Here is a 15,407-nt window from a genome sequence, read left to right on the forward strand (position 1 = left end):
TTATTCATGAGAGACACAGAAAGAAAGAGGCAGAGACACAAACAGAGGGAGAAGCAGGCCCCATGCAGAGAGTCCTACGTGGAACTGGATCCCAGGTCCCCAAGATCACGCCCTGGGCTGAAGGCAATGCTAAACCACTGAGCCACCTAGGCTGCCCTAAAATTCAAAGATATTTTTAAAAGAGACAGTCAATTCCATATGTTGGAAAAAAACAAAAAAATAAATAAAGGAAAGAAAAAGAACATATCTAATGATAAGAGCAGAGGTGAATTCATTTGAAATTGGATATAATAACTAAAAAAATAAATACAATTTCTGCTTGTCTGCAGAAAAAATAGTATTTCAATAGAGAAAACACTGTCTTATGAAAAATAAAGAAATATAAGTTCATTGAATTATAACTGAGAATGTGCACAGAGCCATAGATTTGAAGGAGATGCAAATAGAGATATTAAATATGTTGATCAATTTTCTTCAAATTTGAAAGGCTGTGTGAAATGGGAAATTTTCTGGACAAATATAGCCAACACAAGTGACTGCCTCATGTAATCTAAAGTGATCAATCACCACGTAAGAAATTTAGAAGGTGTTAGAAACTGCAGGTCTATTCCATTTCACAAGTGGACTCTATCAAAACTTCAAGGAACATTTAACTACTAAGCTTCTTTTATGTAGCAAATATAACACTTCCATAAAGTCCTGAAAGAGATAACAGAAAGGGAAGCTGCAGACCATTACAGGCATAAATCACTAAGACTGCTTCCCTACAGGATTTCAAGGATGATTCAGTCTATTTGAAAACCTAGTAAGAACTGGACTCTCTTAATGGGTCCAAAGACAGGGAGACATCTTATTATTCCTTCACAAAATAAAAGAATTCTTAATAAAAATTTTATTTTCTCACTATATTCTTCAAAACAGAAATCAACTTCATACGTAATGTGAAACACTGGAAACCATCATATTCAGCTGAGAAACAATTTCAATATGTCTACTGACACCAGTTTGGTTCATCGGTTTTAAAAGATATAGTCAGTGATATTATACAAGCAAAAGTAATGTGGTGAATCATGAAAAGAGAGAATAAAATTTGTTTACCTGATGTGAAATTTCTATGTATAATGGAAAAGCTGAACAGTTTCAGTTACAAATTACTCATAACAAAATAAATTAGTAAACAGAGGGATTAGAAATTAAAATGCAAAAATCAACAACTACATACAAAAATCTAAATTATACTTAAGAAAACCTATTTGCAGTAAAGAAAATCAGAAATAAACAAAAAGTAATCTATTAAGGGTCATAAAATAAAATTTGAGTAAATGTAAAAGTGTCTCTATGCTTGAACAAGAACGTTGCATATTGTAAAAAATAATGACAATAATCCATCCTAAATTTGTTTTTAAATCCATTGCTATATTTTTCTACCACCACTTTTTCCAGAATCAGCAGGCTGACTATAATGTGTCATGACATAATAGGCATGATTTAATTGTTAGAAAGATTCTGGATCCTGAGTAGCAGGCAAAAACATAATCTACAAGATATGTGACATATTAACCCACAGTATTGGAAATACTGGAAATATATCATTAGATTAGTGAAACAAACTAGATATTCTGCAAACAAATCTGCATGTAAGTAGAAATAGTATATGACCAAGAAGTGAACATTTCGATGCACAGGCAATGATGGATTGTCAAGAAATCAGTATGAATAAAACCTAATAGCAAATCTAGTAGTGAAATAGGCAACTGATATGAACAAACTGCTTCCTAAGTAACTCAAGTGACTTAAAAACATTTTGAAGTATGCTTGATCTTATTCTTAATTGAATCTATAATGGTGAAATTAAAATGGGGAACTTTGGAAACCAGTAGATTCTTGGGCATCAAGAAGTTAGGTACAGTTCATTTTGTCTTCATTGGATGTAAAGAAGGATTTTGTACAGTCCAGGGAGAAATAAGGATTGTTGAAATCTCTCTGACCATGGTTATCAAAAATATAAAATGTTGGGAAGCCTGGGTGCTCAGTGGTTGGGCATCTGCCTTTGGCTCAGCGTGTGATCCTGGGGGTCCAGGATCGAGTCCTGCATTGGGATCCTTGCAGGGAGTCTGATTCTTCATCTGCCTGTATCTCTACCTCTTTCTCTGTGTCTCTCATGAATAAATAAATAAAATCTTTTAAAAAATATAAAATGCACATACTATTAACCATAGTTATCAAAACTTAAAATGTACATACTATTTGACTGCAATCTCACTTCCAAGTCTCTAGCAACAGATAGTTGCATGTATAGAGAAAGATGCATAAGGGGTGTTTATGGTCATTGCAAAGTACTAGAAACATTTTAAAAAGCTGTTTATTTAAAGCATACTTTAAATAAACTACAGTATGTATGCAATAAAGTACTCTGCAAATGTTCAAATGGATGAAATAAATCTATGTTTGCTACTATGAGAGAGCTCCCAGAAATATTCTTGAGTAGAAAGGCAAGTTGCTGAAAAGTGTGTGTACCATACATTCTCTTACAAAAACATCATAAATGAGAATGTGAGTATAAAAATTAAATACAGAAATTATATATACCAACATTTTCTGAAAGGATACACAAGAAACAAAAATACCTGTAATTCTGGAAGGAAGAGTGTTAGTTTTTAATTCATGAACTACGTGACTTTTTTTTGCCTGTACGTGTATTACTATTTGATTATATATATATATCTATATATATAGATATGAAAACTATATATATATATATATGAAAACTAAACTAAAGTGTATGGTATATTTATTAATGTTAAAATATATTAAAGAATCTAGGAGAAATATTTGTTATTCGTAGTACTGAGGAAATAGTCCAGATTAATTTTACGGTCATCGTACGCTTTATTGAAAACCATAAAACATATTTAAAGAATCTAGTAACAAATCCAAAGTGAAATTTTAATGTTTGGTTTGTGCTTTAGAAACTAGCTAAAACTATGAATAGTTATCTTCACATGTAGCATCTGTGACAAGAGACGTGGTATTCAGTAGATCCAGAATAAGGCACAGAATAGCATGTTATGTGTAATATGGCAGCTGCATGGCCATGATACTTCTAACTGTGAAATATTTTATTTTCCCAAACATGAACTTTGTTCTACCACAAACAAGATAAAGCACAACTGTGCCAAGAACCACACTTGGCTGCTAGTAGCTTGGAACTGGCCAAACTCTCTCCTGGCATTTGTTCAAGTCATGAAATTTGTAGGCAAAGATTTGTGGCATCCTTAAGATAACAATACCATAAAAGTATCATATCTTGTGAGGATTAGAAAAGTTAGCTTCCATGATAACTACTGAGCATCTCTAACTAATCCTTTATGAGAAGAGTATTGCTCCTTCTATCTTCATTTTCATCTATAGCAGTTTCTTTACCTAAGATCCATGGATGTGGTTCATGAAGTTTTGTGGACAATATGTATGCGTATATTTCCAGAAAGCAGGTCTGGATAAATTATTGCAATAATGCTCCCCAAAGAATCACATTTCCTGCATTCATATCCCCTTACAATGTAAGCTTTCTCCTTCAAGAGATGGAGTCAATTTCCTGAATCTAAATTTGCTTTGAGGAATAGAATATGCAAATTCTGAGGCTTTGATACTTCTGCTTTCACTTTTGAAACTTTGCCTTCAGAACAAGAAGGCATTCTCATTACATGGAGGAGAACCAAGGTCCACTTGACAATGGACATTAATTTATAGGCATTGAGTGAGAACAAATTAGATCAACCGGTCCCACATCAACCACCAAAGTCTGCAGTCCCAGGACTCACCCCAGTGGAGACCAGAAGAATCACCCACTGATCCCAACTCACATTTCTGACTCACAGATTTGTGAGGAAATTAATGGTTGGTGTTTAAGTCATTGTGACTTGAGATGGTTTGTTAAACAGCAATAGATGATGCAGCGTCTTTAATATCCATCAGATTAGAAAATAAAACTGTGAACCCAAAAGTCCTTCAAATTGCTCCTGCACACTTAAGGAAAATTTGATGAGAGTGTGGCATATTCCCTTTTGCTGTCTTTCTCTCTTCTCTGGGAGAATTTACACAGTCACCTGTTTGCCTGAAAAAGCCCAGACACATGGTTCTTGGGTTTTATGATAAGGATTGCCAACATGTTTAAAATGTGAGTGAGGTGAGAACAGAATTCTATTTATATACTTTTTTAATTTCCCTTTTTCTTTGTGGATACCTAAACATATAAGAGAAACCAACAAAAGCATTTTGTATGAAAATTAATTAGTTTGGTTCTTGTGTATATTCCTGCTGACAACTGGTCAGAGTTTTGTTCTCCTGAAAGAACCACACAGAGTGAGTGGGTATAAAAACAAGACACTGCACAGGGAATTGATTCCAGTTTTGTGACTGGATGGATTCACACCATTTGAAATATTTCACCAGAGAGGAAGATAATTAATCAAGTTCAAATATTTCTGATTGTGCTAGACACACAATGCACACACTTTATTCTTTCAATTAGATATTAGAGCGCATTCCAAAATATTGTTCTTCTTTGAGAAAATATATGATCAGCAACTTAAGTGATATAGTCAATTCATACAGCTCCATCACTGTATGATCTTTTTTTAAAGATTTTATTTATTTATTCATGAGAGACACAGAGAGAAAGCAGAGATATAGGCAGAGGGAAAAGCAGGGAGCTCCGTGTGGGACTCGATCCTAGAACTCCGGGATCACACCCTAATCCAAAGGCAGACGCTCAATGGCTGAGCCATTCAGGGGCCCAAGGTATGGCCTTTCAATGCCTGATAAAGATGTTATAATTTATAAAGTTTATCATTTGTAGGATCCAAGACATTTCAACCCTATTATCTTCAATGGAGCTGAAATTAGAGCCAAAATATATTTGTTCTGTGTCTATACCTATTTGAAGATTAACTCTTCTCTGTTTCCAAGGAGAAGCTGATGACAGCACACCTTTCCTGAAGAACAGATTATCAGTACACTTAAGCTAATTCACAACCAGACAGTGACTGTCATGACTCAGGTCTTCACTCTGCTCCTCACATGGCCTCCTTGCATCTCTTAGGGGAGACCTTCTCACCTGGCATAGAAGATTATAATCTTATTAATTAAAGCGATGTAGATAACTTAATCACCTAGAATATATATACTTGCAGAATGGTCCTGAAAGGGGCATCGAATTCAGTCCCAGCTAACTTCACGGTAGAGAAAAACACATGGTCCACGTTTTTGGTTATGTTGAAAATTCAGGTCTACCCATAATTGTGCCATTTGTGTTACTTGTGGCACATAACTGTCACTAGGAAGCTCTGGGAAATATTGTTAAATTAATGGAAAAAGTGGCATTGAATAAAAAACTTATATTGTGTCCTAACGTTGTAATTTCAATATCAAAGTTTCAAAGTTAGAAACCACCTTAAGAGTAATTTGCTCAATAGATGGTAACAAAGATTAAAAACAAAAATTTTCATCAACCATATGTAACTTTTATTTTCTTTTACCATCTGGTTAATATGTTTTTGTATAATGTAGTTTTTAACTTGTCTGTTATCTTAATTTTTGCATTATCAATTTACTTCACATTGATTTTTTTCTGTTTTTCTCCCAATCTAATTTAAAAAAATGTATCGTTTTTGCACTCCTATTTAATCCTGATTCTACCTTACATTAATATCTTATAATTTTAAGAATGAATTATTATAAAAGAAAAATACAAATAAAATATGTAATTTACTCTTTTGCTCAAACACAAAGGGAGAAATAGAAACAAATAGAACTTACACTTCTTTTTCTTTTTTAAAACAACAGAAAGGGAGATAGAACATGAGAGACTCCTAACTGTGGGAAATGAACTAGGGGTGGGGGAAGGGGAGGTAAGAAGGGGGTAAGGCTGACTGGGTGAAGGGCACTGAGGGGGGCACTGATGGGATGAGCACTGGGTGTTATTCTATATGTTGGGAAATTGAAAACCAATAAAAAATAAATTTACAAAAAAAAAAAAAAAGAAATAAGAAGAAAGAAAAAAGAAGAAAGAAGAAAAAGAAGAAAGAAAACCACAGTCCCCAAAGGTTCTCATTTAGACTGAGTTTCAAACCAGGGCTTAATACCAATCTATTGGTACTTTTACATCCCCCAGAAATGTGGCCTTAACAGCCAGGCAGGAAACTTTTCTTCAGCACCAATGAGTCTTTCACTTGGGTCCTTTCCATCTTCAAAGAATGATGAGGTCATCTCTATGATAAGACTCTCAGCTTTTCCCCCTAGCAGACAGCCTCTTCTGGAGCAGTCCTTCTTTTGCTAGTAACTTTCTTGCCCCACCCTTCATCAATAAAAACTTTCCACTATAAATATTCACACAGGACATGCTCTGCCAAAAGCAGGCCAAGAGCATGATTTTTCTGAGAACCACTTATTAACACTGGTTCCTTGGTTTTTTGAAATACTCAGACCCCTGCATGTCTAGTTTTTATAAAGTTCTTTGACTTAGTTGTGTACAAATGTTTTTGCTCACAACCTGTAATCTTCGAAGGCATTAAATCAACAAATAATTATCTATTCTTTATATGTACTGTGCACATAGAATGGTTCAACTCTAGCATTCCTTCAAAGTTTCCATGCATCTCTTTTGTGTTCAGGTTATTGCATTATTTAAAAATCACATTTCTCTGTACAAGATCAGTTCAAAAGAAAAAGTGCTGACATCTGACTTCTATCCCAAATTAGCAGTTGTTCTCAGTTTGCTGGGATGTGTGATGTCTTTAACCTTATCTTTTTGTGTTGGTAAGCGTGTATTTGTGTATGTGTATTTGTTTTAGTTGGTGGTTTAAGAATTTAAATAGATTTTCCTTACTGAGCTAAAAAAAAAGTGCACAAACTCACAATCTCCACTTTGTATAACTTAGATTGTCTCTCTACTTGCTAGATGGGGTGCTGCCCCATGCATGAATCATTTAATAAAGCTAATTAAATATTCAAAAAAGGAGTAATATTCAACTGAGAAATAGGAGTCATGTGGGATAAAAAATCTTGCTATGTTCTTTTTCTACGTTGTCTAATAATACTGCATTGTACATTAAATTCCAAAGTATGTATTTAACACTTCACCAATAAATATGATGTAAAATTATGGTTTCAATCCTTTAACAAATTGGTCAATTAAAGTAATTACTTTAATAGACACTATGTTATTCAGATTCCATTTCATTCAGTGTCAATTTTGATAATTTATGATTTCAAGGACAATGTGCATTTCTAACTTTTTGACTCTAATGAATAAAGTTGCTCACAACATTATTTTTATCATTTTAAGATATGTGAAACCTACACTGTTCACATCTTTTTAATTCTTTACTGAGATGTGTGCCTCTTTCTATTTTGTCAATTCATGTGGATTGCTTATCTGTTCTTTCAAAATAGCAGTTTTTTACTTTGTGAATTTCCTCTATTTTTTTATTTTGTTGGTTCAGCTCTTTTCCTTATTATTTTATCCTGTTTTACTTTAGGTTAACTTTGCTAATTTTTTCTACGATTTACACATATGTTAATAACTGATACTGATATTAATCTATTAATTTTATTTCTTATATTATCCTTCATAGATTTTGTTGTCAATTGCCTGCCGACCATAAAAAATGCATTGTTGAGTGCTCGTTGTTTTTTCTATGCGTTGAAAGATTTGTTGAATCTTAAAATTATTTCTCCTTTAAAATATTTGTTAATATCTTCAAATAAAGCCAACAAAGCCTGGAGTTTTATTTGTAGTAAGGTTTATGATGAATTCAATGGTTATAGGACTGTCCAAATATACTACTTTTTTGTTTCAGATTAAATAATTTGCATTTTTTCTTTGAATTAGTTCGTAACATCTAAGTTCTCAATTACTTTTTGCAACAAAGTTATTCCTCCAATTTTATATTAATGTGAAAAGGACCTGTATTTCTTTTCCCCTTTTTAATTCCTGATTTTTGGATATTTGTCTTTATATTTTTTTGACTACATGACCAAATATTTATCAATATAATTGATTATTATATTGCTCTGTATGTCATTTTTTTCTTTTTTCTACATTAGATTTACATATTGGGAATCATTGTATTTTCTCTTGTTATTTTTTTTCTAGTTTCTTTTTCTTTTTTTTTAAAGACAGTTTTTTTTTAAGATTTTATTTATTTATTCACGAGAGACACAAAGAGAGAAAGAGGCAGAGACACAGGCAGAGGGAGAAGCAGACTCCCTGTGGGGAACCGGAGGTGGGACTCCATCCTGGGTACCTGGGATCACAACCTGAGCCGAAGGCAGATGCTTAACCACTGAACCACCCAGGTGCCCCTTTCTTCTAGTTTCTTAAGGTGACCATTTAGGTCACTGATTTTCATTCTTTTTTCTTTCCTTTAAATATAATATTTCATCTAAATTTCATGCATGTCCATTCATTTATTTGATTCAGTTATAATCCCTATGTATTTTATTATTCCTTTTGTTTGAGAAATCATTTATTAATATATTTTTTAAAGATTTTATTGATGTATTCATGAGAGACACAAGAAAAGGACAGAGACATAGGCAGAGGGAGAAGCAAGGTCCCTGCAGGGAGCCCGATGTGGGACTGGATACCAGGACCCTGGGATCACGACCTGAGCCAAAGGCAGACACTCAACCACCGAGCCACCCAGGTGCTCTCATCTGTTAATTTTCAACCACGTTTTTGCTCATCCTTTTTTGTAACTGCATTTAAAGTTGACACATTAAAGAATATGGTTTGCATGACACTAAGTCTTTGAAAATGTTTCATTCTTTTTTGCTTGACAATAGTCAGCTTGACTTTTTTTCTCTTCTACAAATCAATGACGCTTAGCAACAGCCACCCAATTTTGCCTTTCTAATAGTTACTATACTCTCGAAAGTGTGAGACATCATGTAGGCATCCCCCACATTTGTACTCCATGCCCGTTCTCCAAAGTGAAAATCTCAGTGGTTGCACTGTGCAGGCACTCCAGGAATGCCCGGCTCCACCTGCCAGCAGGGATGCAGTCCTCTTGGCCAGTGGGTACCCCTGCTCCACAATTCCATTGCAGGGTCTCCTCTGAGGACAGCCTCTGACACCAGCTGTCACTACTCAGATTCCCTAGAAGGAGAAGCAAAGGCAGATTTTTGTGGAAGTAACTTTCTTGAGGAATGCCTTTGTGTGAACAAGAATGGGGGAAACAGGACAGGAAACCCACTCCGGGTGTGATCTCTGCTACAGATCAGCTTCAGTCTGACCACCGGAAAGCTCTGGAACTTCCTCTCGTGGAAATGTCATGTGAGACACAAATGTCACCACATATGTGCATTAAAAGTGTTAGTCCCATTAAAAAGTGAAAATGGGCAAAAATCATTTTGAAGATATACTTTATTCGAACACGGTGTGCCTCTCTGCAGAGAGCACTTGTTTAAACCTAATTTAGAGCTATCAGGCTTCTGCAGCTAATGCAGCAGCCAGCTGAGAGCAGTTGTTTTTTTTCTGCTAAAAATCATAATTCTACTTCACTGATTCTGCCTCCTGTTGTTTAGGAAAAATCATGTGTGAACCAGCAAACTTCTTTTTCTTTAAGACTGTAAACAACACTGAGTGCCTGTACCACCACTCCTTTTTCTCATTAACCTGTGTGTTATAGCTTGTGCCATAAATCATGGTGACAGGAAAAGTATAAGGAAAGGAAAGGAAACATCAGTATTTTTTTTTTTGAAACATCAGTATTGATACTATCCTTTCCTTTTAAGAACAATATACTTGTCTCTATATCTTCTAGATTTTCTACAGATAAATTTCTACAGATAGGTTAATGGAATTAATAAGGGAAATTAGCAAAGTTTCTACATAACAGGATTCAAAAGAATGTATTTCTATGTATCAATAATACACAAGGAAATATTCAAATAAAATAGTTTAATAGCTATCATTAGTATCAATTCCCTGGAAATAAATCTTCACAGAGGAGAAAGCTCAATACTCAATCAACTTTAGAAAAATATGTTCAAATTCATCAATAATCAGAAAAGTGCAAATCAACAACATAATGGGTTTCCATTCCACATCCTCTGGATTGGCAGACATTAGTGAGGATTTGGAGCAATAACTCACATGCATTGTTAATTGGAGTGTCAATGGTACATGCAAACTGGGAAATGATTAGTGTTAATATGTAAATATAATCATGTATTTATCCTACAACCTGGCAGCTAAATGAATGCTTTTACATATGTACCCAAAAGACATACTATAATGTTCATAGCAGCATTATCCATTAGAGCAAAACCCAGGGCAGCCTACATTGTCTGTCTGATAAATAAAAATTGCCAAGTATGCATTCAGTAGAATTCTATCAACAGTGAAAATAAAAATAGATTGGCTACCTAAAATATGCACTAATTTCAAACATGCACTGTTGAGTAAAGAGTCAGAAAAATATATATGGTATGATTCCATTTATATGTAGTTCAAAATCAAGACTAAGCAGTATATCTTTTCATCACATGCACATACAGACACACACACATATCTATTAAAACTAGAGAAAGGCAAGAGGATAAGTAACACAAGGATTAGGATAACATTTACTTCTAGGGAGAACAACGTCAGTTGGGAAAGGCAAGACACAAGAAGCAGGTAAATTACTAATAATATTCTAATTTTATTATTTCATCATTCTTCAAGCATTCAAAGCATTCCTAATCATTCTTACCCTGTTCTGTTGCAATCATTTATTCCATAATAATAAATGGAAAGCATATTCAGGAAGAATGACATTTATCAAACATAATTTATTCAAAAGTAAAAATAACACAGGTAATAATTTAAATGAATGAAAGTTCATGATTTTGTGAATTACATTTGTGTGACAACAAAAATCTAGTTTTGAACTAAGAGAAAAAATTAAATCAAATTGAATATATTTACCTGGATATAAATATGCTTGTATATATATATATGCATATCAAACGATTATTATAATATTTAAATAATAACAGTTACACACTTATTAAATACTTTTTATATAACATGCACTGGCGTGAGGCAATTTACATTTAACATCTTCGTTAATATGAAAGCCGCATAGATTCTCGTATTTTGCTGTTGTTGTTATTGGCTATATGGTGTGTATTTTCTTATTTTAGGGAGCTTTAATAGACATTTAAGGAAGTAATTTTTGCATAGCCTTTTTGAGAGCCAATATCTATTTGAGAGCTTTATTGAGTGATACTTAACATAGTATAAAATTCACCCATTTCAAGTATAGAATTAAATGATTTTAATAAAATTACAGAGTGTGCAAATATTATAATATTGTTTTAGAACGTTTCAAAACATTACCTCAAATCTGTTTGTAGTTATTATCCACTACCAATCCAGGCCCAAGGCAGCTATTGTCCACTTTTTGTCTGTAAATTTGCATTTTCTATACATTTCATGTAAGTTGATTCATATGATCCATTCACATAATCTTTTCTTTCTGGTTTCTATTACTTTCACTTACCATAATGGTTCCAAGGTTAATCCACACTGTAGCATGTATCAATAGTTCTGTGCTTCTGGTTGCTAAATTGCATGCCCTTTTGTGAATATTCCATATGTTTTTTAACCATTCACTAGCTGATGGACACTGGTGGATTCAATTTGGGGTTGTTACAAATAATGCTGTTGCATTTCTGTGTCCATTCTAAGGAGTTGAATAGCTTGCACTTGTGGTGATTTATGTTTAACTTCTTTAAAAATGGCCACAATGCTTCCAAGACATCTATAACATTGTATGTACCCACTTGGAATATGCAAAGATTCCAGGTTCTCCTCCTATTCACCAGAAGTAGGTACTTTATGTCCTTTTAATTTTAGTCATCCTGGTTTTCTCCTAGTCCCTGACTTGGCTTTTCATTTCCTACATAGTGTCTTTGAGGTGCAAAAGTTTTAAATCTTGACAAAACCCAATTTTTCTTTGTTTTTCTTTTATGGATCATGCTTTGAGTATTATGCCTAATTTTTGATCAACACACAATCATGAAGATGGTCTCATAGAAATGTTTACTCTAGTATTTTCTTCTCTAGTAGACAGTATTACTATTTTCATTTACCAATGAGGCTTAAAGTTATAATATGACAGCCTTGAATCACACAGTGAGTAACAGAGGGAGCCAGGATTTGAACCTGGGGCACTGGCATGCTTCAGCTGTTTAGATACAGTACAATACTGCTTCATGCATATGTATACAGCTGCTCTGTCTAGACACATGACATCTTTGAGACTCAAAAATGACAATCTTCATGTAGATGTGCAGTTTAGAGGTCAACAGAATAAGCAACTATGTACTCTTCATGAGTATGGAAACAGCGATATTTAAAATGTTTAAATTAAATAAACCTGAGCCTGCACTAAAGATTTTCTGCTGCTTTTATGCAAGTGAACTCCCCTATTTTGCTTGCCCTTTGAATATTTTGTGTGCCCTTCTTACCTGACTGGCAGCACACTTGCTCCCTGCAACAGCCACTGAACCCATTTTGGAACATGAAATGTGGCTCTCAACTGTGCACCTCTTGGGGTGCCTGGGTGTCTCAGTCCATTGAGCATCTGCCTTAGGCTCAGGTCATGACCTGAGGGTGCTGGGGTCAAGTCCCACAGCCCCACACCTGGTCCCCTGCTAGGCAAGGAGTCTGCTTCTCCCTTTTCCTCTACCCCTACCCCCTGCTCATGTTCTCTCTGGCTCTCTCAATCTCTTATAAATAAATAAATAAATAAATAAATAAATAAATAAATAAATAAATAAAATCTTAACACACACACACACACACAAATATGCAGTTCTCTGCTCCTCCCCTGATTTGCTTTTCTTGACTGGAAAAGCATTAATGTTCTGTGATGTGACATGCAGTTACAGAGGTAGCTGGGATGACCAGATTTAATCTACAGTAGATATAATCTAGTGGGGGAGGCAAATGTTCTCAAAAGGTCCCTGTCTCCCTAACAAGCTTTGTGTCATTAGTTGTCCGTCAACTCTTAGAGCCTTCACAGTTCTAACATTCTCTGATTGTAATGTATGACCACAATATTTAGGAAGGAGCAATTGATTATAAAGTAGAAGAATTCCTGAAATCTTCACAGAGGTAGTATTTGAACTGCAACAAATACTGTAACTCCTTTATTACTTTTAAGGCCCACTTTCATATAAGGACCTTGAAAAGTGTTTAAAGTTCATTGCTGAGCAGATCCTATGATGCTTTATCCTCCTAATTTACAAGTCTCTAATGAGATTAATGGTTTGATGGATCACTGCTTTAATGATAAATAATAATAAAGTCCAGAGATGTGACAGTTCCTGTGTTATACTTCATTCATATAGGAACTTTTATTTTATTCTTTCCTTTTCCTCCCACTCAAGCTAAAAGCCAAATCAGTGAAAGGTCAAGCTGACTGGTATGGATTATTATAATATTGTTCTCAACCTGTCCAGAGATCAATAGTGAATGTCATCATCCATTTTCCTGAAACATGGACACTAACTTCATTATCTTAATATATTAAAGAACGCAGAACCTAAAGCTATACCATTTTAATACTTCTACTCTCACAACTAATGTTACAATTTTAAAAATCTGTGCATTACATTTTTTACAATACTTTCTTATTAGAGCTGTTTTAGGATAGAATCTGAATCAAGCCCTCCCAATTTACTTTGGTATGTGAGTTTCAGATTTATATCTTTAAGAAAAGGCCAAATGATTACTCCCTAGTCAGAAATTCCAAAGAAAGAGAAATGTCCTGACCCAGTTCCTCATTTTTAATACAGATGCTGATCATCACAACCATTGCAACTGAGAATCATCCATAAACCATCCCTTCTCTGGTCACATATCCTCCAACTCTCAAGTAATTCTGACACAATAAGTCATTTTGGTAAGTACGAAATTAAAATACTATATGAATATAAATATTTATTGCATATCTGTTTGAAGTCACATCAGAATGGGATCTTAAATTTACTAGTTATAGGACAAACTTAATGATTTAACGCATCTAAAGTTGACTATTTTATTTGTAATAATATCTACTTTGCATGCTTTTTGAAAAGAATAAATATTGATCTACCTATCTCAATGTCTGGTTAACACATAGTATCTGCTCTGTATAATTTGGTTTTATTTGCTTGGATTGTAGAACATACATAATTTTCAAAGGTATTTTTAGGACCAGTCCAAATATCAGCATTGATAGCATCTTAATAACTACAAAGTAAATGTTCAAAATATAATTTAATATTTTATTTATTAAAGTGTTCTATATGTAGATTTATATGTATTTTGATTTTACGATAATGAAATAATGCCACACACAACATACTACAATACATTTTATTATTTATTTATTTATTTATTTATTTATTTATTTATTTTACTACAATACATTTTAGAAGACGTTTCCCTTTTAGAACACATTTTCCAGCTTTAGGAATTTGCTACCAATGCAGAGAGCTTACTGTTTAAAGAGAAATAGAAAATAGCTTAAATATTAAATTATTTAGAAATCTTAATATAAGGAAACAAAGTTAAACCCCACCTAAAAATTATCTCTCAATATCTGAACCATCATGATGTTCAACCATTGATACGAGCATGCATTCCATGTGACACCACACATCTTACTTCTGTAATACACTTTATGTCTTTTAATGACTGTGATCTTTTGGCACCAGGATTGATGAATGATTCCTCTTTATTTATTTTGTAAACCTAGTATATAGCCTTGTACATTTCTAGTGAATGAAAGAATTCATGAATGGACAAACTTAAAGGAGAGAGTGAATCACAATATTACATACATGGAAGGAATGCAATGTCTTAGTCTATAAAATATAATCCTTATCCTAGTTTTTTTCTAAAAGGAAATGATATCATCTTAAGAAAGAAGCTCTACTCATCAGGTCATTGAGAAGATTTAAAACAGTAACTGTGAATGTTTTCCTGGAAATCTGAAACCCCCAATGATTGTTATTACAGAACACACCTGAAGAAGAAGATGGAAAAGCTGAAATGCGTTTTAAAAACCAACACCATATGATGAAGCAATGCAAATTTATTCTATCAAAGATACTGAAATAAGTTTCTTTTGTAAAAAAGGTAAGTTTAGGAAAATACAAAATCTGAAAGCCTGTTGCATATAAAGAAATTGGCCTTTTGTAGAAACTTAAGAAGAAGGTCTGCCACCCAGGTTATGTTTTGTAGGGAAATGCAAATTAGAAATTTTTTGGAGGTACACTTTGACTGAATCTAAGAACCTTCTTATCGACAGGGTTACCAAGTTAGGAAATATGTCGCTCCCAGTGCTCCTGGTATCAAACATAGA

At 33.8% G+C, this 15,407-nt stretch overlaps 1 long non-coding RNA gene across 2 annotated transcripts in view; it reads left to right on the forward strand.

The window, feature by feature from the left end:
* The window catches only part of LOC140617260 (uncharacterized), a 58,258-nt gene extending 43,077 nt beyond the window's left edge, over positions 1-15,181 (forward strand). For both annotated transcript variants that reach the window (XR_012017514.1, XR_012017530.1), the window contains exons 3-4: positions 13,855-13,961; positions 15,062-15,181. This is a non-coding gene — a long non-coding RNA (uncharacterized lncRNA). The remainder of the gene's footprint in view (positions 1-13,854; positions 13,962-15,061) is intronic.
* Positions 15,182-15,407: the final 226 nt, after the last annotated feature.

This window comes from Canis lupus, chromosome 1 (genome assembly GCF_048164855.1).
Source record: "Canis lupus baileyi chromosome 1, mCanLup2.hap1, whole genome shotgun sequence".
NCBI classification, from domain to species: Eukaryota; Metazoa; Chordata; class Mammalia; order Carnivora; family Canidae; genus Canis; species Canis lupus.